Below are 25,277 nucleotides of genomic sequence, written 5' to 3'. Positions count from 1 at the left end.
TGAAGAAGTAAAAGTATCTCCATTTGCAGATGACATGATCTTATACACAGAAAACCCTAAGGAATCCTCAAGAAAACTACTGGAACAAATAGATGATTTCAGCAAAGTATCAAGATTCAAGATAAGCATACAAAAATCAATTGGATTCCTCTACACCAACAAAAAGAACATTGAAGAGGAAATCGCCAAATCAATACTATTTACAGTAGCCCCCAAGAACATAAAATCTTTAGGAATAAATCTAACCAGAGATTTAAAAGACCTATGCAACGAAAACTACAAGAAACCAAAAGAGACCTACATAAGTGGAAAAACATACCTTGCTCATGGATAGGAAGACTCAACATTGTGAAAATGTCTATTCTATCCAAATCGATCTATAGATACAATGCAATCCTGATCCACATTCCGTGACATTTTTTAATGAGATGGAGAAACAAATCACCAACTTCATATGGAAAAGGAAGAGGCCCCAGATAAGTAAAGCATTACTGAAGAAGAAGAACAAAGTGGGAGGCCTCACTCTACCTGATTTTAGAACCTAATATATCGCCACAGTAGTCAGAGCAGCCTGGTACTGGTACAACAACAGATACATGGACCAATGGAACAGAATTGAGAATCCAGACATATATTTACCCACCTATGAGCAGCTGATATTTAACAAAGGCCCAAAGTCAGTTAAATGGGGAAGAGACAATCTCTTTAACAAATGTTGCTGGCATATCTGGATATTCATCTGCAAAAAAATGAAACAAGACCCATGCCTCACTCCATGCACAAAAATGAGCTCAAAATGGATCAAAGACCTAAATATAAAACCTAAAATGATAAAGATTATGGAAGAAAAAATAGAGACAACGTTAGGAGCCCTAATAGACGGCATAAAGAGTATTCAAAATATTACTAACAATGCAAAAGAAAAACTAGATAACTGGGCGCTCCTAAAAATCAAACACCTATGCTCATCCAAAGACTTTACCAGAAGAGTAAAAAGACTATCTACAGACTGGGAAAAAGATTTTAGCTATGACATTTCCAGTCAGCACCTAATCTCTAAAATCTACATGATACTCCAAAAACTCAACTACAAAAAGACAAGTAACCCAATTAAAAGATGGGCAAAAGATATGAAGAGACATTTCACTAAAGAAGACTTTCAGGTAGCTAACAGATACATGAGGAAATGCTCACGATCATTAGCCATTAGAGAAATGCAAATCAAAACTACAATGAGATTTCATCTCACTCCAACAAGACTGGCATTAATCCAAAAAACACAAAACAATAAATGTTGGAGAGGCTGTGGAGAGACTGGAACACTTTTACACTGCTGGTGGGAATGTAAAATGGTGCAACCACTTTGGAAATCGATTTGGCGCTTCCTTAAAAAGCTAGAAATAGAACTACCATACGATTCAGCAATCCCACTCCTTGGAATATATCCTAGAGACATAAGAGCCTTTACACAAACAGATATATGCACGCCCATGTTTATTGCAGCACTGTTTGCAATAGCAAAAAGATGGAAGCAACCAAGTTGCCCATCAACAGATGAATGGATAAATAAATTATGGTATATTCACACAATGGAATAGTACACATTGATAAAGAACAGTGATGAATCTGTGAAACATTTCATAACATGGAGGAACCTGGAAGGCATTATGCTGAGTGAAATTAGTCAGTTGCAGAAGGACAAATATTGTACGAGACCACTATTATAAGAACCCGAGAAATAGTTTAAACGGAGAAGAAAATATTCTTTGATGGTTACGAGAGTGGGGAGGGCGGGAGGAAGGGAGAAGGTTTTTCACTAATTAGATAGTAGATAAGAACTATTTTAGGTGAAGGAAAAGACAACACACAATACAGGAGGGGTCAGCTCAACTGGACTAAACAAAAGCAAAGAAGTTTCCTGAATAAACCGAACGCTTCAAAGGCCAGCGTAGCAGGGGTGGGGGTTTGGGGACCATGGTTTCAGGGGACATCTAAGTCACTTGGCATAATAAAATCTATTAGGAAAATATTCTGCATCCCACTTTGGAGAGTGGCGTCTGGGGTCTTAAACGCTAAGAAGCTGCTATCTAAGATGCATCAATTGATCTCAATCTACCTGGAGCAAAGGAGAATGAAGAACACCAAAGACCAAGGTAATTATGAGCCCAAGAGATAGAAGGGGCCACATAAACCAGAGACGATATTAGCTTGAGACCAGAAGAGCTAGATGGTGCTCGGCTACAACTGATGACTGTCCTGACAGGGAACACAACAGAGAACCCCTGCGGGAGCAGGAGAGCAGTGGGATGCAGACCCCAAATTCTCATAAAAAGACCAGACTTAATGGTCTGACTGAGACTAGAAAGACCCTGGAGGTCATGGTTTCCAGACCTTCTCTTAGCCCAAGACAACAACCATTTGCAGGGCCGACTCTTCAGACAGGGATTGGACTGTACTATGGGGTAGAAAATGATACTGGTAAACAGTGAGCTTCTTGGATCAAGTAAACACATGAGACTATGTGGGCAGCTCCTGTCTGGAGAAGAGATGAGAGGGCAGAGGGGGTCAGAAGCTGGCCAAAAGGACATGAAAAGAGAGAGTGGAGAGAGGGAGTGTGCTGTCTCATTGGGGGGAGAGAAACTAGGAGTATATAGCAAGGTGTATATAAATTTTTGTATGAGAGACTGACGATTTGTAAACTTTCACTTAAAGCACAATAAAAATTAGAAAAAAAAAAAAAAGCCTGATACTGATACAATGAGGGACACATTGACGAATGGCACAGAATCGACAACACAGATGTAAATTCATCCACCTACCGTCACCTGATCTTCGACAAAGGCCCAAAGCCCATTAAATGGAGAAAAGACAGTCTTTTTAACAAATGGTGGTGGCAGAACTGGGTATCCATCTGTAAAAAAATGAGGCAGGACCTGCACCTCACGCTATACACAAAAACTAATTCAAAATGGATCAATGACATAAATATAAAACCAAAAACTATGAAGATCATGCAAGAAAAAATACAGTCATCATTAGAGGCTCTAACACATGGCATAAATAGGATATAAACCGTAACTAACAATACACAAACACCAGAAGATAACCTAGATAACTGGAATCTTCTAAAAATTAAACACTTATGCTTATAAAAAGACTTCACCAAAAGAGTAGAAAAGAGAACCTACAGACTGGGAAAAAATTCCTGGCTATGACATATCCAACAAAGATCTAATCTCTAAAATCTATAGGAAAACCCAATACCTCTACAACAAAAATACAAATAATCCATTTAAAAAATGGGCAAAGGGTATGAACGGACACTTCACTAAAGAAGACATTCAGGGGGTTAACAGGCACAGAAGGAAATGCTTGGAATCACTAGCCATGAGAGAAATGCAAATCAAAACTATAACGGGACACCATCTTATCCCCAACATTATTGACATGAACTAAAAAAAAAACAGGAAATAACAAATGCTGGAGAAGCTGCAGAGAGATTGGAACTCTTACACACTGCTGGTGGGAATGCAAAATTGTACCATGGAAAAACGATACGGCATTTCCTTAAAAAGCTAGAAATAGAAATCCCACAGGATCCAGCAATCCCACCCCTAGAAATACATCCTAGAGAAACAAGAGCTGTCACACGAATAGGCACATGCACACCCATGTTCATTGCAGCGTTGTTCATAACAGCAATAAGATGGAAACAACCTAGAAACTCATCAACGGATGAATAGATAAACTGAGGCACACACACACAATGGAATACTACTCAATAATAAAGAACAATGATGAATCTGCAAAACATCTCACAACACGGATGAATCTGGAGGGCATTATGATGAGTGAAATAAGTCAATCACAAAGGGGCAAATACTGTATGAGGCCACTACTATTAAAACTCATGAAAAAGTTTATACACAGAAAGAAACAATCTTTGATGATTACAAGGGAGTGGAGAGGTGAGGTTGGAAAAACACCGAATAGATAATAGATAAGTGGTACTTTGGTGAAGGGTAAGACAGTACACAATACTGGGGAAGCCAGCACAATTTGACCAAGGCAAGGTCATGGAAGCTTCATAGACACATCCAAACTCCCTGAGGGATCACGTTACTGGGCTGAGGGCTGGGGACCATGGTCTTGGGAGGCATCTAACTCAATTGGCATAACATAGTTTATAAGGAAAATGGTCTACGTTTTACTTTGGTGAGTAGCGTCTGGGGTCTTAAAAGCTTCTGAGCGGCCATCTAAGATACTCTACTGGTCCCACCCCATCTGGAGCAAGGGAGAATGAAGAAAATCAAAGACACAAGGGAAAGATTAGTCCAAAGGACTAATGGACCACAACTACCATAGCCTGCAACAGACTGAGTCCAGAACAACTAGATGGTGCCCAGTTACCACCACTGACTGCTCTGACAGGGATCACAATAGGGGGTCCCAGACAGAGCTGGAGAAAAACGTAGTACAAAATTCAACTGGTCTGATGGAGACTGGAGAAACCCTGAGAGTATGGCCCCTGGGCCCCTTTTTAACTCAGTACTGAAGTCACTCCTGAGGTTCACCCTTCAGCCAAAGATTAGACAGGCCTATAAAACTAACAAGAATACATGTAGCTCAACCAGGCTTATGAAAATAAATGAGCCCACCAGCCCAGGGGCAAAGACAAGAAGTTAGGAGGAGACAGGAAAACTGGATGAATGGAAATGGGGAATCCAGGGTCAAGAAGGGGATAGTGTTGACACGATACAGGGTTGGCAACCAATGTCACAAAGAATATGTGTATTAATTGTTTAATGAGAAACTAATGTGCTCTGTAAACCTTCACCTAAAGCACAATAAAAAAAAAATAAAGTTATTCAAACAGAGTAAGTCATCACATCTTAGTTCATTGAAGTAAGCCCTGCTCTTTTGTAGAATATAAAAGGCTGGGAGGAATTTCTTTAACAAAACGTTTAGGTAAAATTCAACTCTATCAGCCATTCCTCAAAAAGCTAAACATGGAGTTGCTCTAAAAAAAAAAAAATTGCTCTATGTCCCAGCAATTCCAGTGCATACCCCGGAAAACGGGGACTCGAGTGAATACGTGTGCGCCGATGTTCACGGCAGCATTATTCACAAGAGCCAAAAGGTGGAGACAATCCAGCTGTCTGTCAACGGATGGATAAGCACAATGTGGTGTAGCCAAAGAACGGAATATGACACAGCCAAATAAAGGACCGAAGTTCTGATGCTGTAACACGGAGGGATCTTGAAAACAGTATTCCACTGAAATAAGCCAGGCCGAAAGGGCAAATATTGAATGATCCCACTTATATGAACTATCTAGACAGGCAAGTGCATAGAGACAGGAAAGAGATTAGCGGTTACCAAGGGCTGGAGGGAGGGAAAAAGGGGATTATTGCTTAATGGGTACGGAGTTTCTTTTCAGGGCAATGAAAAGATTTTGGAAATGGATAGATGTGATGGGTACACACACACAAAAAAGGTGGTCCCCAAACAAATACTGTATCGGGGGTTTCAGGTTCACTCGCGAGGCTTCAGAGCGTGGCAGTTCCAGCAGTTCTCAAGTGAAACCTTTAAACTGGTCCTGTAGCTAAGGCGGGAGGAGAGAAGAGATACCTTGGGCAGCAACCGGCCATCTCGGCCATGGAGGGGCTGTGAGGGAGAACTTCCTTCCCGTGCTGGGCTGTTACACCATCATTCGGCATGTTCTGAGCTGTGGGTTAGCTATCGTCAACCTTGTGAGCCTGAGGCTGCCTGTACTGACACTTCTTAAAAAAAAAAACAAACATTGCCATCGAGTCAATTTCGACTCATAGCAACCCTATAGGACAGAGCAGAACTGCCCCATAGAGTTTCCAAGGAGTGCCTGGTGGATTCGAACTGCTGGCCTTTTGGTGAGCAGCCGTAGCAGTTAGCCACTCTACCTCCAGGGATTCCTGGCCTTTCGTCAGCCTGGCCTAATGGACACACGTCGGAGCCAGCCTGACAAGTGGAGCCCAGACATGTTTGTATGGTAGCACTGTACCAGAGTGAGAGTACCGTGGTCCCCCCCACACACGTGCGCACACACACGCACGCACGCACTCACTCCGTCATCGCTGACTATACCGGTTTCTGTCGAGCCGACCCATGTGTGTCAGAGTAGAACTGCGCTCCGCAGGGTTCTCAACGGCTGCTTTTACAGAAGGGGATCACCAGGCCTTTCTTCCAAGGCACCTCCGGGTAGACTCGAACCTTCAACCTTTCAATTAGCAGCAGCCGAGCGCCTTAATCTCACTCATGCATACGTTCACCGAACACAACTGAGCAGCTACTTGACACACTTTGTTCAGCACCAGGGATACGGAGGAAACGCTGATCTTTCTCTGAAGAAGCCAGTCTGGTGGGAGCGAGCAGCCCGGTGGGGGCGAGCAACCCGGTGGGGGCGAGCAGCCTGGTGGTGAGTACAGTCTGCAAAGTAGCTGCGACAGCTCTGAGCCTCTTACAGTGTTTACTTTGTGTCAGGCGGTGTTCTAAGCTCTTGAATAGGAAACTCGTTTAATGCTTACACAACACTGTGAGGTAATATTGTTATCTCCCTTTCGCGGAGGAGAAAATGTGTCCAAGGTTACACAGTTAGTAACTGGCAGGGCCAAGATTTGAACCGTAACAGTTGGCTTCTGAGGAGTCCCTGGGTGGTGCATATGGTTAACACACTCGGCTGCTAACCGAAAGGTTGAAGGTTCAAAGCTACCTAGAGACACCTCAGAAGAAAGGCCTTGTGATCTACTTTGGAAAAACCAGCCATTGAAAACCCTGTGGAGCACAGTTCTCTGACACACATGGGGTCGCCATGTGTTACTATCACACTATACAGCCTCTCTACCGAACTTTGTGTTAAAACTAATAAAGTCTTCCTGCAGTAAATACGATAACAGTAAACACTGCATTGTGGTGGGCACAGGTCTGCGCAACCGAAGGGGTACGCCCTGGTCTGCTGGCTAGCTGGGGGGCCTTTCCACGAGGAGCCATTCCCTAGCTGAGCCGACAGTGGGTGGGAAGGTCATTATGTGGGAAGCAGAGAGCGGTGAGGAGTGACAGGAGCAGCCTCCTTAACATCACCGGGACGAAGAGCTACCGAGGACCATTTGTTAACAGTTATGTCCCCTTTGCCAATTTCAGGTACAACCCAAATAGTTCTTTACTTAAAAAAAAAAAAGAAATATTATTTCTTGATTTCTAACTGTATTGTTTCTGTGATATTCTGATCATTTTCAAACTGTCCCACAATGACTGAAAAAAAAACTAGTTTGCAGGCCAAAGACTCCCAGGGGCTTGGGTGTGAGGGGACATACATGGCGGCTGCAACTAGCCAAAGACCCTGGAAGGTGGCAAACAAGGAGCCTCGCCTAAACTGGAAGTTTATAAAATTTTTCCATGAGGTGGCAGCAGTTCTTCAAGTACTCGTGGAAAATTATTTTACTTAAAATTTTATTATATTTTGGGCCATTAGAGAGGTCTCTTTCATACCTTTGAACTTCACCTGTCTTTAAGCAAAAAGTATGACTTAAAAATATGGAAACTGTTTTCGCATGCTGCTATTTTCTTGATAATATTTCCTAACAATGGACGCAAAGTGAAGCGCTTCTCTCTCTCTCAAGGTCCCTTCCGCATGATCTAATGAAAGACACACACCTCACCTCCCTCACCTCCCGCCGCAGCAGCCACTGGGAAGCAGAGGTAACCTGAAGCGCCGCCAACAGGTGAAGCAAGCAGTCAGCGGTCTGGGCGTCTGGAAGTGCCTTGTGTTTCAGACCAGCAGAGTTCTACGCGCTCACATTCAGCAAGGCTGGCTGCCTGTGCGTTTCTGTTCTCTCGGAGATTGCATCGATCTCGATCTCAGTTTACACTGCAGGAAAAGGAAGAAGAACGCAACCAGGCCCACTGAACTGCAACAGAGAACAGAAGGTGGATGGCTGGCCATGGCACAGGACAAGTGTTGCAGGACTGTGAGCAAGGGGGTTAACTGGGCTCAGCCTGGGCCCTGCCAAATCGACAGCTGGGCACACCTGATCTCTCTAAGCCAGTTTTTTCAACCACAAACGTAGACAGCCACACCGACTCACAGGACTGTGCGGCGCAAAGGAGACAATAACCATGACAACACTTTAAGGCCAAAGAGACGGTAATTGTACTTTTATCAGATATTTATCAGGTCACCAGCTTTATTTTCTTCTCCTGTCTCACATATAAGAGAGACAAAGGGAGTAAAATCAAAGTCATTTTTTTCCTCTCAGAGGCAGCCAGAGTTCAGTGGTAGGATTCTTACCTCCCATGCGGGAACTGGGGTTCCACTGCTGCCCAACGCACCTCATACGCTGCCACCACCCGTCTATCGCTGAAGGCTCCTGTGTTGTTATAATGCCAAGCAGATCTCAGTGGAGCTTTCAGACTACGATGGACTAGGAAGAAAGGCCTGGCAATCTTGTTGTTGTCAGGTGCCATCAAGTTGGTTCTGCCTCATAGCGACGCTGTGTACAACAGAATGAAACACTTCCTGGTCCTGCGCCACCCTCACAATTGTTGTTACGCTTGAGCCCAGTGTTGCAGCCACTATGTCAATCCATCTCACTGAGGGTCTTCCTCTTTTTCGCTGACCCTCCACTCTACCAAGTATGATGTCCTTCTCCAGGGACTGATTCCTCCTGATAACATGACCCTGCTTCTAAGGAGCATTCTGGTTGTACTTCTTCCAAGACAGATTTGTTCATTCTTTTAGCAGCATGTGGTATATCCAATATTCTTCACCAACGCTGCAATTCAAAGGTGTCAGTTCTTCTTCCTTCTTCCTCAGTCACTGTCCAGCTTTCGCATGCATATGAGAGGATTGAAAACACCATGGCTTAGGTCAGGCGCACCTTAGTCTTCAAGGTGACACCTTTGCTTTTCAATGCTTTAAAGAGGTCTTTTGCAGCAAATTTGCCTAATGCAATGCATCTTTTGATTTCTTGTCTACTGCTTCCATGGGTGTTGATTGTGGATCCAAGTAAAATGAAATTCTTGACAATTTCAAACTTTTCTCCTTTTATCATGATGTTGCTTATTGGTCTAGTTATGAGGATTTTTGTTTTCTTTAAGTTGAGGTGTAATCCATGCTGAAGGCTGCGGTCTTTGATCTTCATTAGTAAGTGCTTCAAGTCCTCTTCACTTTGGGTAAGCAAGGTTGTGTCGTCTGTATAACGCAGATTGTTAATGAGTCTTCCTTCAAACTTGATGGCCCACTCTTCTTCATAGAGTTGAGCTTCTCAGAATATTTGCTTGGCATACGGACTGAATAGGTATGGGGAAAGGATACAACCCCGAGGTGAGCATCAGCAGGAAGCCCTGCCCCACCCCGGACGCCCTGGAGTAGGACATGCATTCAGAGCAGGGACTCCGTACCCTGCTGGGTGTTGGCAGGGACTCTGCTACCCCTCTAACAGTCACGTGACTTCCTCACTGTGTTCCTTGAGGCCACTGCTAGGCCAGAAGATGAAGCTGCTGACTGAATGGACCTGTTAGACAGCTCCTCAATTCAACCTAACAGGTCCTGCTTGCCCTCATGACTTCAATGGGCTTACTCTTATTCTTCTTTTGTAGCAGCATTTGGAAACCCTGGTGGCATAGTGGCTAAGAGCTACAGCTGCTGACCAAAAGGTCGGCGGTTCAAATCCACCAGGTGCTCCTTGGAAGCTCTATGGGGCATTTCTAATTGCCCTATAGAGTCGCTGTGAGTTGGAATCAACTCGACAGCAATGGGTTTGGTTTAGTTTTTGGTAGTGGCATTTTAAATAGCTTTTTAGAATTAATCAACATTGAAAAGTGGATACCTGTGACCCATAATTTGAGAGAACTTATTTTATAGACTCGTAAAGATACCCCTAAAATTAATGTCTGAATAACCAAAGTCGCTAGATGACTACTCAAACACGTTACTGCAACACCTGTCTTCCTTTTCTGTGTCTACTCCACCTCTTCCCCAAATTGATGTTTAAATTCATGTTTTGTTTTGTTTTTTTTAACTAATTTTAGCACTTTATTCGTTACAACCATGCTTGCGTAGCCTCCGTAATGAAAACCCACCACTCCTCTGTCAGTTTATCCTACTGTGGTCACTTGTGTGTTGCTGTAATGCTGGAAGTGGTGCCACCGGTATTTCAAATACCAGCAGAGTCGCCCATGGTGGACAGGTTTCCGGGGAGCTTCCAGACGAAGACAGACTAGGACGGAAAGCTTGGTGATCAACTTCCAAAAATTAGACACAGAGAACTTCCCAATGGTGCGTCCAAAGCAAGCAAGTCAGATAATGATCCAGACAGAGCACGTCATCAGGAGGGACCAGTCGCTGGAAGAAGACATCATGTTTGCTGAAGCAGAAGCCCAGCAAGGGCGCAGGAGACTCTCGGTGAGTGGGACTGGCACAGCGACCACAACAACAGACTCGAACACGCTGGCAAGTGTGAGAATGATGCAGGACCAGGCAATGTTTCATTCTGTTGTACATGGGACCGCCGTGAGTCGGCGTCAGCTCTACTGCAGGCTAACAACAACAACATAATGAAAATATTTAGCGGTGTTTATTAGTCGTAATTCAAAAGCATTTATTATATGCAGTTTTCAAATGTGAATATTCCCAAAATTTTCCTCATGCTATCTAATCAAGAATAATTTTCTTCACTATTACCTTTCTCTGGAAGATAATGGCATACATGTGAACTGAGCTCATAATCTTTTTTTTATTGTGCTTTAAGTGAAAGTTTAAATAATTCAAGTCAGTTTATCATACCATAATTTATACACACATTGTTATGTGACCCTAGTTGCTCTCCCTACAATGTGACAGCACACTCCTTCTCTCCACCCTATATTTCCCGTGTCCATTCAACCAGCTCCTGTCCCCTTCTGCCTTCTCATCTCACCTCCAGACAGGAGCTGCCCACATAGTCTCATGTGTCTACTTGAGCCAAGAAGCTCACTCCTCACCCGTATCATTTTATGTCGTATAATCCAGTCTAATCTTTGAGAAGTTGGCTTCGTGAATGGTTTTAGTTTTGAGCTAACAGAGAGTCTGGGGGCCATGACATCTGGGTTTCCTCCAGTCTCATACAGACCATTAAGTCTGGTCTTTTTACTAGAATTTGAGGTCTGCACCCCACTTTTCTCCTGCTCCCTTGGGAAATCTCTGTCGTGTTCCCTGTCAGGGCAGTTATTGGGGGTAGCCAGGTACCATCTAATTCTTCTGGTCTAAGGTTTTTGGAGTCTCTGGTTTATGTGGCCGTTTCCGTCTCTCTTGGCCTCATATTTTCCTCGTGTCTTTGGTGTTCTTCATTCTCCTTTGCCCCAGGTGGGTTGAGACCAATTGATGCATCTTAGATGGCCACTCGCTAGTTTTTAAGACCCCCAGATGCCACTCACTAAAGTGGGATGCCAGATGTTTTCTTAATATACTTTGTTATGCCAATTGACCTAGATGTCTCCTGAAGCCATGGTCCCCAGACCCCCAACCATGCTACTCTGTCCCTGGAAGTATTTGGTTATATTTAGGAAACTTCTGAGCTTTTTGTTTAGTCCAGTTGTGCTGACTTCCCCTATATTGTGTGTTGTCCTTCCCTTCACCTAAAATAGTTCTCGTTACGGCAGTGGGTTCTCTTTTTTTTGGTGGGTTACTATCTAATTAGTGAATACCCCTTTCCCTCCCTCCCTCCCCACTCTCGTAACCATCAAAGAATTTTTTCTTCTCTGTTTAAACCTTTCCTTGAGTTCTTATAACAGTGGTCTCATACAATATTTATCCTTTCGCATCTGACTAATTTCACTCAGCATAATGCCTTCCACATTCATCTATGTTATCAGGTGTTTCACAGATTCATCACTGTTCTTTATCATTGCATAGTATTCTATTGGGTGAATATGCCATAGTTTATTTATCCATTCATCCATTGAAGGGCACCTTAGTTGTTTCCGTATTTTTGCTACTGTAAACACTGCTACAATGAACATGAGTGTGCGTATATCTACTCATTCGACGGCTCTTATTTCTCTAGAATATATTCCAAGGACTGGGACTGCTGGATCATATGGTACTTGTATTTCTAGCTTTCTAAGGAAGCGCCAAATCGATTTCCAAAGTGGTTGTACCATTTTACATTCCCACCAGCAGTGTATAAGCGTTCCAGTCTGTCCCCAGCCTCTCCGACATTTATTATTTTGTGTTTTTTAGATTAATGCCAGCCTTGTTGGAGTGAGATGAAATCTCATTGTAGTTTTGATCTGCATTTCTCTAATGGCTGATGATCGTGAACATTTCCTCATGTATCTGTTAGCTAACTGAATGTCTTCTTTGGTGAAGTGTCTGTTCATCTCCTTTGCTGATTTTTTAATTGGGTTATTTGTCTTTTTCTTGTTGAAATTTCGCAGTTATCTTGTAGATTTTAGAGATTAGATGCTGTTCAGATCTGTCATAGCCAAAAATTTTTTCCCAGTCTGTACTTTGTCTTTTTACTCTTTTGGTGAAGTCTTTGGATGAGCATAAGTGTTTGATTTTTAGGAGCTCTCAGTTATCTGGTTTCTCTTCTGGTGTTTGTGCATTGTTAGTAATGTTTTGTATTCTGTTTATGCCGTGTATTAGGGCTCCTAGCATTGTCACTATTTTTTCTTCCATCATCTCTATCATTTTAGATTTTATATTTCGGTCTCTGATCTGTTTTGAGTTAGTTTTTGTACATGGAGTGAGGTATGGATCTTTCTTCATTTTTTTGCAGATGGATATCCAGTTATGCCAGCACCGTTTGTTAAAGAGACTGTCTTTTCCCCAGTTAACAGACTTTGGGCCTTTGTCAAATACCAGCTGCTCATAAAAAAATGGATTTATGTCTGGATTTTCAATTCTGTTTCATTGGTCTATGTATCCGTTGTTGTACCAGTACCAGGCTGTTTTGACTACCGTGGCAGTATAATAGGTTCTAAAATCAGGTAGTGTGAGGCTTCCCACTTTGTTCTTCTTTTTCAGTAATGCTTTACTTATCCAGGGCCTCTTCCCTTTCCATATGAAGTTGGTGATTTGTTTCTCCATTTCATTAAAAAATGCCACTGGAATTTGGATCTGGATTGCATTGTATCTGTAGATTGCTTTGGGTAGGAGAGACATTTTCACAATGTTAAGTCTTCCTATCCATGAGCAAGGTGTGTTATTTCCACTTATGTAGGTCTCTTTTGGTTTCTTGCAGTAGTGCCTTGTAGTTTTCTTTGTGTAGGTCTTTTACATTTCTGGTTAGATTTATTCCTAAGTATTTTATCTTCTTGGGGGCTATTGTAAATGGTATTGATTTGGTGATTTCTTCTTCGATGCTCTCTTTGTTGGTGTAGAGGAATCCAACTGATTTTTGTATGTTTATCTTGTATCCTGATACTTTGCTGAAAGCTATTAGTTCCAGTAGTTTTCTTGTGGATTCTTTAGGGTTTTCTATGTATAAGATCATATCATCTGCAGATAGGAATACTTTTACTTCTTCTTTACCAATTTGGATGCCCCTTTATTTCTTTTTCTAGCCTAATTGCTCTGGCTAGGACCTCCAGCACAATGTTGAGTAAGAGTGGTGATAAACGGCATCTTTGTCTGGTCCTGTTCTCAAGGGGAATGCTTTCAGACTCTCTCCGTTTAGGATGCTGTTGGCTTTGTATAAATGCCCTTTATTATGCTGAGGAATTTTCCTTCTATTCCTATTTTGCTGAAAGTTTTATCATGAATGGGTGTTGGACTTTGTCAAATGTATTTTTTGCATCAATTGGTAGGATCATGTATTTCTTATCTTTTGTTTTATTTATGTGGTGGATTACATTGATTGTTTTTCTTATGTTGAACCATCCCTGCATACCTGGTATGAATCCCACTTGGTCATGGTGAATTATTTTTTTGTTATGTTGTTGAATTCTACTGGCTAGAATTTTGTTGAGAATTTTTGTGTCTAAGTTCATGAGGGATATTGGTCTATAATTTTCTTTTTTTGTGGTGTCTTTACCTGGTTTTGGTATCAGGGTTGTGCTGGCTTCATAGAATCGGTCTGAGAGTATTCCATCCTTTTCTATGCTCTGAAATACCTTTAGTAGTAGTGGTGTTACTTCTTCTCTCAAAGTTTTGTGAAATTCTCCATTGACACCATCAGGGCCAGGGTTTTTTTTTGTTGTTGTTGTTGGAACTTTTTAAATTACCTTTTAATCTCTTTTTTTATGGGTTTATTTAGTTGTTCTATCTCTGTGTTAGTTTAGGTAAGTAGTGTGTTTCTAGAAATTTGTCCATCTCTTCTAGGTTTTCAAATTTGTTCGAGTACAATTTTGCTTAGTGTTCTATTATGATTCTTTTAATTTCAGTTGAGTCCGTAGTGATATCGCTCATGCCATTTCTTATTCGAGTTATTTGCTTCCTCTCCTGTTTTTCTTTTGTCAGTTTGGCCAGTGGTTTACTGATTTTATTGATCTTTTCAAAGAACCAGGTTTTGGTCTTGTTAACTCTTCCCATTGTTTTCCTCTGTTTCATTTATTTCTGCCCTAATTTTTATTATTTGCTTTCTTCTGGTGCCTGAGGGTTTCTTTTGCAGTTCTCTATTTGTTAGAGTTCTTGGATTAATTCATTGATACTGGCCCTTTCTTCTTATAGGATGTGTGCATTTATTGGTATAAACTGATCTCTGAGCACTGCTTTTACTGTGTCCCAAAGGTTCTGGTGGGATGTGTTTTCATTCTCATTTGATTCTATGAGTTTCTTTATTCCATCCTTAATTTCTTCTATAATCCAGTAGTTTTTGAGCCAGGTGTTGTTCAGTTTCCATGTGTTTGATTTTTTTTCTCTTGCTTTTTCTGTTACTGATTTCTACTTTTATGTCTTTATGGTCAGAAAAGATGCTTTGTAATATTTCAGTGTTTTGGATTCTGCTAAGGCTTGCTTTATGACCTAATATGTGGTCTATTCTGGAGAATGTTCCATGTGCACTGTTGGGTGGAGTGCTCTGTATATGTCTATGAGGTCAAGTTGGTTGATTGTGGCATTTAGATCTCCTGTGCCTTTATTGAGCTTCTTTCTGGATGTTCCGTCCTTCACCAAAAGTGGTGTTTTGAAGCCTCCTACTATTATTGTGGAGCTGTCTATCTCTGTTTTCAGTGCTATTAGAATTTGTTTTATGTATTTTGGAGCCCTGTCATTGGTTGCATAAATATTTATTATGGTTATATCCTCCTGGTGTATTGACCCTTCAATCATTATATAGTGTTCTTCCTTATCCTTTGTGATGGATTTTACTTGAAAGTCTCTTTTGTCAGAAATTAATATTGCCACTCCTGCTCTTTTTTGATTGTTGTTTGGTTAATATATTTTTTTCCATCTTTTGAGTTTTAGTTTGTGTCTTTAAGTCTAAGGTGTGTCTCTTGTAGGCAGCATACAGACAGATTGTGTTTTTTAATCCATTCTGCTATTCTCTGTTTCTTTATTGGTGCATTTAGTACATATACTTTCAACGTAATTATTGATAGGTTTGAGTTTAGTGCTGTCATTTTGATGTATTTTTTTTTGTATGTGTTACTGACAGTTTTTGTTCCACTTAATTTTCTGTGCTGAGAACTCCTAATCTTTCAAAATAAGGCCTAATTAAAAAAAAAAAAAAAAACTATTCAGTATTTGAACTAAAACAATTTTATATAGCTTTCCTTTCCAGGAATAACAGTAATAAATTAAACAAGGTCTTGTTGCAATATGTGGTCCTGACAGTCTTGGTAAAAAACAAAATGTGCCCTGAACCTCCCCCTCCTAAAAACTGGGACTCTCTGTCCAGCAGCCTTGGAAAGCAAAAGGAAGAACAGCCCACGATAGCAACTTCTAGCCCGAAGCAGAACTCAGACTAGGGGCGGACACTTCTAGGAAGAAGCTGGAAGAATCTGACCCAAAACTCCAAACTGGTTGGTGGCCAATATAGGTTGGTGGGTTAGCCCTAAGAATAGGGCTGCCGTAACAGAATACCACAAGCTGGGTGGCTGATAAGAACAGAAGCGTATCCTCTCACAGTTCTTGAGGCCAGAAGTCCAAGTCAATGTGGCGGCCAGGCCATGCTTCCTCCTGTCTCTAGGGGAAGATCCTTTCCATCTCTCCTAGCTTTTGGCAGCCCCAAATGGTCCTTGGCTTGTAGATGTATCTGAACATGGCCGTCCACCCTCTGTCTCTCTGTCTCTGTTTATCTTCTCCTCTTTTGCAAGGATATCACTCAGACTGGTTTAGGACCCACGCTGCTACAGTATGACCTCATCATGTTACCTGATATCATCTTCAAAGACCCTATTTCCAAAAAGGTCACATTCACAGGTACCAGGGCTTAGGGCTTCAACATACCTCTTTGGAGGACACAACTCAATCCATAACAGAGAGGAAGTACTTCCTCCCAAGCTGTCTTGTAACTGGCTGGCCCAGTGCCCCGCTGTGCCTGCCAGAGCCCTGCACCCCAGAAAAGCCTGTTCCTGCTCTGGGGAGGCCCTTGTCCCTGGAGCCCTGGGTTGTGCAAACAACTCAAGTACAGCCCCCATGGGCAACTTTTTGGCTTGGAGTGCAGCAATTTCCCTTTTAGGGCCAGCCAGAAGCCACAAGTCCACTGGGCCATCTCAGTTTGTTCCAAGGCCACGCCGCACATTGTAACCACATCTCTGGTCCATCCTAACTTACGATTCACACTCTGCACCTGGAAAGTTCTTATATTTAACAACTATGCCTATGTACAAGGCAATCCGATGTCACGTCTTACACAGCCACAGAACATTCACCATCTTCTGTAGACCAAGCCAGTGCTTTTAACCATAATTGTGTCTCATGAAACTCACAGTCAGAAAGCAGGAGAACAGAAAATTTGAACCTTCCAAATAAGTACATAGACTTACTGTCTTAGTCACCTAGTGCTTCTGTAACAGAAATACCACAATGGGTGGCTTTAAGGAACAGAAGTTTATTTTCTCACAGTCCTGGAGGCTATAAGGCCAAATCAGGGTCTTGGCCATGTTGAGTCCTTCCTTGTCGAGTCCTGGGCGTTCTTGGCAATCCTCACATGACTTCCCTCACGTGTGAGAATCTTTGTGTCTGATCTGCTCCTTTTGTAACTCAGAAGTGATTAGATTCTAAACTCACCGTACTCAGAGATGATCTAATTAACATAACAGAGAAAACCCTATTTCCAACCAGGATTACATCCACAGGTATAGGTAGGGCTGGGATTCCAACACATATTTGCGGGGGAGGGGGACACACAGTTCAATCCATAGCACCGAGCTTGGGGCAAACGTGAAGTGGTGAGCACCACTGAAGTCCTGTTTGAAGAAATGACTGCTGCAGGTGTGTTTCATCCCGACAACCTGAAAAGGATGATGTACCTGTGGCAAGCAGCAAGGTCAAGGTCTTTCAGGGTATACAAAAGGGACCTGCAGACACACTTCAGGGTTCCCAGGACACAAGATGGAGATGAAATGAAATATAAAACCAGCTGCAAAAGGGTACAGCATCCAACTCCAAGGTCACGCCCAGAGCCCAGGTGTGTAAAGAACCTGGGGCTTGGAGCTCTGGCCTGGGAGTCCCGCAAAGACACGCCTGGTTCTGCCCATTTAGCTCTGGGGATGTTTCCCTGTCTCCCTGCTGTCGGCAGCTCCCAGGCCAGCTTGGTGCAGAGTCAGGTCGGCTGGACCTGCTTCACCAGGAGCAAGGGGGAGCAGGCACCCTGAGGACTGCGTCGTGAAGCCGGTTAGGGACAACTTCTAACTGTCTCCATGCTGAAAACCATTTATCTGACAAACTGTTTTGGAAAATTTACTTTGGGTGGAAGGTGATGCTCGGTGCCCTGTTAGGAACAGGCCCAGAGCTGGGAGAACCTATTAGGCCAGCCAGGGGACACTGTGCAGCTGTGGCTGACCTGCCGCTTCTCTCGTGACATCCCCTACCCCCACCCTCACCCTCAACCCCACCCCTTTATATACTGTTCTCCAGATGGAGCACCAGAAATGAGGTCAGGAAGGGTCCGTGCTGAGGGCTCAGGAGCATTGCTGTCCCTCTCTGCCTGCCTTCTTTGCTGTGCCCTTGATCTAGATAGTGCAACGCCAGTGAACTGGTTGTCACAGAGTCCACTCCGCCTCATGGAGACCCCTGTATGTCAAGTACAGCTTTTCAGAAGGAGATTGCCAGGTCTTTCTTCCAAGGTGCCTCTGGTGGACTAAAACCACCAACTTTTCACTTAGCACCAGCGCGTTAACCGTTTGTACTGTCTCAGGAAAAGACAACTTTCAGCGCCGTCAGTGAGACAGAGGCAGAATATGCTGACCATGCTGTTTCTAATTTTAATCTGGATTCTAGACCCACAGCTACATTTTTTGAGAAAAACATGTTTTTCCTTGGTGGTCAAAACCAGGATGTGAAACCATATGCCCCAAGGGGTCTTGACCAAGTGACCATCTGCAGCCCTTAGAATACACGTCCTCAGGAAGAGTGCTGTCTGGCTGCTGTTGCCAAGGAGATATTTTTGCAAGATAGACGAAGAATGTGTGTAAGCATCTTGTGACCGTGACGTAAGCATCCTGTGAGACTATCTGCAATCACTAACAATGCTACTAATAATCAGGAACCAATCAGAGTGTGATTAGGACAATATTCGTTGATTTTCCTGTAATCGCCCTCCCTATGGTTTGGTTCCTGGTGTAAAATGAAACTGCCCCAGGACTACCTGGTTCCATTTTCAATGGGCTACATAATTCCTCAATTGCAGTTGTTTAAAACCCTTAACAAACCTCTCTGTTTTACCTTGAAACAGTGTTCAAGTTTTTCTCTGCAACAGTGTCATGCAGAGCCCCAGCCTCCCTCCTCCTCTCTCCTTCCCTCCTCCCTCCTGTCCCTCCTCTTCTCTCCTCTCTGTCCTCTTCCACTTCTAGCACCTTCCTTCTCTCCCCCTTCCCTCTTCTCCCTCTGCCCTGCTCTCCCCATTTTTCCGTCCTCTTCCTTCTCTTGCCTCACCTCCTCTTGCCTCTCCTTCCTCCCACTCTCTCCTCCCCTCGCCCCCTCCCTCATCCCCTCAGGGGCCCATGGTCTCATTCTTGAGGCACTTCTGCCTCTCTGGGTCTCTGGTGTTTCTCCATTCCAGGCCACCTGACCATACAAACTATAGTCCCTTATCCAAGGTTGGAGGGTACTAGATGGCTAGCCTGGCCATCTTTATCGGGCTGGGCCCTCTGTGCCAGGCCACAAGACAAGTCACCGGCCAGCCTATGGGCAGGCTGTCTGGGTCAGATGCCTGCCCCTATGTCCACCAGCAGTCACCTCTTCTTAAAAGATGGCCTAAAGCTGAACCGACAAATGTTTTGTTGTACATATTTTTACCACAGTAGAAATAACAACAGAAAGACAGCCTAGCCATTTCTTAGGAGTCCCTGGGTGGCACATATGATTGAGGGCAGGGCTACTAACTGAAGGGTTGGCAGTTGGAACCCACCCAGCATTGCCACGAAAGAAAGGCCCGGCGATCTCCTTCCAAAAGGTCACAGCCACGAAAAACCCATGGAGCAGTTCTCCTCTGACACGCATGGGGTCGCCATGAGTTGGAGCTGAATCTATGGCCACTGGAAAGTGGTTTCTTATAAAGTTAAACACGCTATGTACCCTAACACCTAGACGTTAACCCGAGAGAAGTGAAACATGTCCACAGAGAGACTTATTTAAGAATGTTCACAGCAGCTTTATCCATAGAAACCCCAGACTGGAAGCCACGCCGACGTTCTTCATGGAGGAATAAACTGTGACGCGTTTGTACAGAGGATACCACTCGGCATGGTACGTGCCGCAACGCCAATTAGACACCAAGCCTTAGTCCGAGTGAAATAAGCCTTACACACTCTCTGGTTTCATTGTACGAAATTCTAGAACAGGCAAAATGGTGACCGAAAGCAGACCAGCGGTTGCCAGCGGCCTGGAGTGAGGGCAGGAGACTGACTGCAAGGCTGCACAAGGGAGCTTTCTACAGGAACGGAAGTGTCTGTACCTTGACCTTGGTGGAGGTTACATAGGTGAATACACGTGGAAAAGCTCACGGAACTGTCCTCTTAAAATGAGTGCTTTTCGTTGTGTGTAACTTACACTTGAGTAAAATCGTTAAAACAAAACCTCTTAGTTCAGCTTCCCTGAGTGGGTGGTGCGATTTCGCCCGGAAATGGAAGCTGGAATGACAGGCATCCTGACCAACGTGTCCAGCACAAACCACTCAGCTGGCACAGAAGGCCCATTGTGATCCAGCCACAGACTCCCCAGGCTGGTCTGCACCTTGCCCCCGAGCCCGCCAGCACAAACTATTGGCCGTTCCCTTGGTGAGCCCTGTACTTTGACCCCTCCTTATCTCCACGCTGCTCCTCTCCTTGTCTTTGCTTTCCACCACCTGCCTTCTTTGTTAGGAAAGTTCCCTCTGTCCTTCAAGACCTGGGCTCTCATTACAGCAGCACTGGCCATGCTATGTCCTCTGTCCTCCCATAAGTCAGTAAACCCTCCAGGACTAGGACAAGGGCATATTTATCTCTGCACCTGCCAAACCAACTAGCACTTTCCCTAAAACACACTAACAAAATGTTCGTGGTATGCCTATCAGGCCGGTGGTAGGCCCTCACACACTTCAGCTAAATAAACTCTCAAGGAGCTCAGAGGGGTTAGCAACAGTGCTCAAGCCTCAAAGGCAGGCTGTGGCAGAGTTAGGTCTGCTGGGCTTCAAGCCCTTGCTCTTCCCTTTCACTCATTCATTCAACAAACACCAGTGCCTACTCTGCACCTGGCACTGTGCTAGGCTTGGAGGGCATGACAGTGAACAAGGCTTGGTTCATGCTTATATAGGAGAAAAGCTCACAGTGGGAAACATACTGAATGGGAACATGAATGAATGAATACAAGCTGCCTTTCCTCCCCTCCAGAATCACTGGGTGGTGCAAATAATTAAGGCACTCAGCTGCTAACTGAAAGGTTGGCGGTTTGAGTCCACCCAGAGGCATCTCAGAAGAAAGGTCTAGTGATCTACTCGCAAAAAATCAGCCATTGTAACCCTGCGGAGCAAGGGGTGAGGAACAATTGGAAAAGGAGGGTGAGAAAGGTCACACAACTCGAAGAGTGTAATCAGTGTCACTGAATTGTACGTGTAGAAACTGCTGAATTGGTGTATGTTCTGCCTATATATTCTCGACGACAAAAATAAAATAAATTAATTAAAAAAAAAAACCCTGCGGAGCGGAGTTTTATTCTGACGCGCTTGAGGCTGCCCTGAGCTGGAGTTGACTCCATGGCAGGCGGTGTGTTCGGCCCCTCTGCCGTCTGCGCCAGCACGAGTGGCAGGCACCCACCACTTTCTCCTCCCCACCCACTTTGGAAGGACTTCACCCATGAAACTTTAGCACACTCCACCTTAAAAGCAGCCAGCTCTAGATCTAAGGGATTGGATTGGCCAGTGGACTTACAGTTCTTTGGTGGGTGGATAGTCAGAGTTGGGTTTTTGCATTTTATTATAAAAATCTGGTTGGTTTAATTAACTAGGTTTATGCTGCCACATGTTGAATATTTGCTGAATTTGAGCTTCGAGTATGTGGTCACCATACATATACGGGACCAAACATGAGTTTCCCTGTCATTTTATAAATTCAACGGCTCTGCTCTTCTCCCAGTGCCTAGAACAGTGCCTGGAACATAGGAAGTACTCAGATATTTGTTGTGAATAAATTTTGTTTCCTGAACTTCGATTTTGAAAAAAATGGACTTTCCTAGTCAGATATTTAAGAATCTTTAATTTCCTGTGTCTGTCTGAAATATGTCAGGAAACATCTCACAGCTAATTTTGCTTTTTACCTAAAAACAAAGTCTAACCTTTTATCTGTGGTCAAGAGTTCCTTGTTTTCTCCTTCTTTTCAATTCACTAACAGGACAGATGAAATTGGGCTATATATCCTGCTTTGCTCTACCACCCAGAACAACGCAATTTAGAAATCAAGACCTCTGTTTTCTTAGTACCTCGGTTTTTATAGTAATTAAATCTGTCATCATAATACAATGATTGGCAGCACTGTTCACAAGAGCTAAACCTGAAAACACAGCCTGAAAAAGATTTTCCAGCAAAAGCAAAACCTTCACCCATTCCACGAAGGATAAACTGAAGGGAAGAGATGAGATGGATTCCCCAACAGTACATTTGGGCCTGGACTCTGACTCAGAGACTGGACTTGTCATAGATTTAGGAGAAGACCATCTGGGCAGGAAGGTCAAAAAAATGAGAAGGAACCCAAAGAGCCATCTCCCAAGCAGGAAGCTGTAGGTAAAGCTCCACCATCCACCACAGCAGTGGGCAGGCAGTCACCCCACAAGATGCCGGTCCTCACTGGCTCTTCCTCCCAAACCCCCACGGCCGGTGTCACGGCCACCGCCAGTCACAGCCCTGGCCGCTGCTGCCACCACGGGAAGCCCGGCGAGAAAGCAAAAGCCCCTTTTACCAAATGAGACTGCCCCGGCCATGCAGCAGGTCTTCAGGAGCTCATCAAGTAGGTTTCAGACGTCCTCTCAAAAGTGGCACTGCAGAAGACTCAGCGTCAGCAGCAGCCTCAGTCTTCCCAGGGGACAAGACATCAGACCAGACAGGCTGTGAAAGCTGGCCAGCAGAAGGAGGTGACACAGAGCCCACCCATGTCCACCATCAGCTCGGGGTCCACAAATACCCTTGCGTCTTCAGTCAATGCTGACCTGCCATTGCTACTGCCTCAGCTGATGTCGCCAAATACACTAGCAAAGTGATGGATGCAGTAAAAGGAATAATGATGGAAATATGTAACGATCTTTCAAAGAAAACGCTGCTAGAAGCGCAATAGCTGAGATTCGAAGGCGGAGGACTGAGATAGAGAAGCTCCAGTGGCTGTACCAGCAAGAGCTCACAGTGACGAAACACAACCTGGAGCTGACTAAGGCAGCGATGCGGCAGCACCTGGAGCAGGAGCGTGACCAGCTCATCACCGAGGTGAAGAAGCAGCTGGAGATGAAGCAGCAGGCGGTGGACAAGACCAAAACAGAGGCAGTGGTGCGCCAACTGCAAGGAGGAAGCCATCTTCTATTGCTGTTGGAACACCAGCAGGCCCACTGGCCCGAGCACGTGGAGTCCTGTACCCAGTCAGGTCCTGCCCCTCAGCAGGGAGCATATGCCCAGGTGGAGCCGGAAACACTAAACATGTCCTTCTGAGGTAGCCCCCCCAGCGCTCAGTCAGCCCCTCCAGAAGCAGCCAGCACCTCGGAAGAGAAGAAGCTTCAGCTGACAAGAGCAAGGACGTGGCTCTACCCTTGATCTTTCTGGCTCCAGGGAGGCACTCTCCTCCATTCTCTTAGGCCTGACCCAAGGATCTGTTAGCAACAGGTGTGACAAGCAACCTGCCCCTGCCCTGACCACCACGGACTACCAGCCACACCCCAGCTACCCAGCCAGAAGTACCATTCCCGGTCGGTGTAGCAAGTCCGGTTGCTGGAGCAGCAATGAGGAGAAGCGGGGGTCAGCACATTCCAAGCACAACGCCAGCACCAGCACGAAGAGTCTTATCCCAAAAGAGTCTCGGCTGGACATCTTCTGGGACAAACCATTCAAAATAAAACCTAAAAGACTCCAGAGCAAAACAGGAAACGGAAAAGCAATGTGAAACATGAGAACAGCCCACTTCAGACTTGAGAATTCCAAACATTCAGAATTTGCCTTTGCTGCTAGTGCAGAGGGAAGCTCACACTACAGTGTCCAGCAATAGCTTTGACCGAGAACTATTCGACCCACATGAAACCTATGCTTTGGATGTAAATAATATGCAACTTGTGGAAGCCATTGAACCTAGAGGGCCTTCCCCTTTTATATTTGCATTGAATTTAAGGTATTAAAAAAGAATACAGATGAATGGATAAACAAAATGTGGTACATAAATAATTTTATGGACTAAATTGTGTCCCCCCAAAATGTGTGTCAACTTGGCTAGGCCATGGTTCCCAGTATTGTGTGGTTGTCCACCATTTTGTGATATCATGCCATTATTCTATGCGTTATAAACCCTAACCTCTATGATGTTAATAAGGCAGGATTAGAGGCAGTTATGTTAATGAGGCAGGACTTAATCTACAGGATTAGGTTGTATCTTGAGTCAGTCTCTTTTGAGATATAAAAAAGAGAAGTGAGCTGAGAGACAGTGGGACCTCCTACCACCAAGAAAGCAGAGCCTGGAGCAGAGCGAGTTCTTTGGACCCAGAGTCCCTGCATGGAGAAGCTCCTAGCCTGGGGAAGATTAATGACAAGGACCTTCCCCAAGAGCCAACAGAAAGAAAGCCTTCCCCTGGATCTGGCATCCTGATTTTGGACTTACAGCCTCCTGGACTGTGAGAGAATAAGTTTATTTGTTAAAGCCATCCACTTGTGGTATTTGTTACAGCAGCACTAGATAACTAAAACAAATAAAATGGAATATTACTCAGCCATAAAGACAAACGAAGTCTTAATACATGGTACAACATGGATGAACCTAGAAAACATTATGCTGAGCAGAATAACTCAGTCACAAAAGGACAAATATTGTATGATCCCACTTATATCAAATATCTAGATTAGGCAAATGCATTGAGACCAAAGCTGACTAGTAGTTCCCAGGGATGAGAGAGAGGAGGAAAGAGGGAGTCATCGCTAGGGGGACACTGAGCTTCTGTTACAGGTGAGAGAAAAATCTGGAAACACGTAGTGTTGATGGTTAAACAACGTGATGAACGTAATTACTGTCGCTGAATTGTACATGTGAAAGATAAACTGCTGTGTGTTTTGCTGTGTATATTTCCCCCCCTCAAAAAAAAGTTGAAATGAGAAAAGTTTTGTTACATATGTATCTGGCATAATTTTTTTTTTAGTGATGAAACTAAGCTATTGTTACTTATATCAACGCGGATGAATCTCACAAACACAGTATTAAGCGAGAGGGAAAAACAGAGTGCAAGAGAGTATTGGACACAGAGTTCAAAATAGCCAGCACGCATTATGGCAAAGGGAGTCCAGGCAATTGTTACCTTTGCGGAGTAGTGAGTGAGGGTAGGGGCTCGGGGTTCTGGCTGTTGTCACTATTCTATTTCTTACTCTGGGTTCTGGTTAAAGAAGTATGTTCATGTTCAAAACATGACGCTGTACACCACATGTACACCTGTCTACATGTGTGGCATG

At 44.0% G+C, this 25,277-nt stretch overlaps 1 pseudogene; it reads left to right on the top strand.

Annotated features, from left to right (window-relative positions):
* The first annotated feature begins 19,967 nt into the window (after positions 1–19,967).
* LOC126087550 (protein kinase C-binding protein 1-like) lies at positions 19,968–23,733 on the top strand (annotated as a pseudogene).
* Positions 23,734–25,277: the final 1,544 nt, after the last annotated feature.

Source organism: Elephas maximus, chromosome 12 (genome assembly GCF_024166365.1).
Source record: "Elephas maximus indicus isolate mEleMax1 chromosome 12, mEleMax1 primary haplotype, whole genome shotgun sequence".
NCBI classification, from domain to species: Eukaryota; Metazoa; Chordata; class Mammalia; order Proboscidea; family Elephantidae; genus Elephas; species Elephas maximus.
This window is presented reverse-complemented; position numbering and strand designations above follow the sequence as displayed.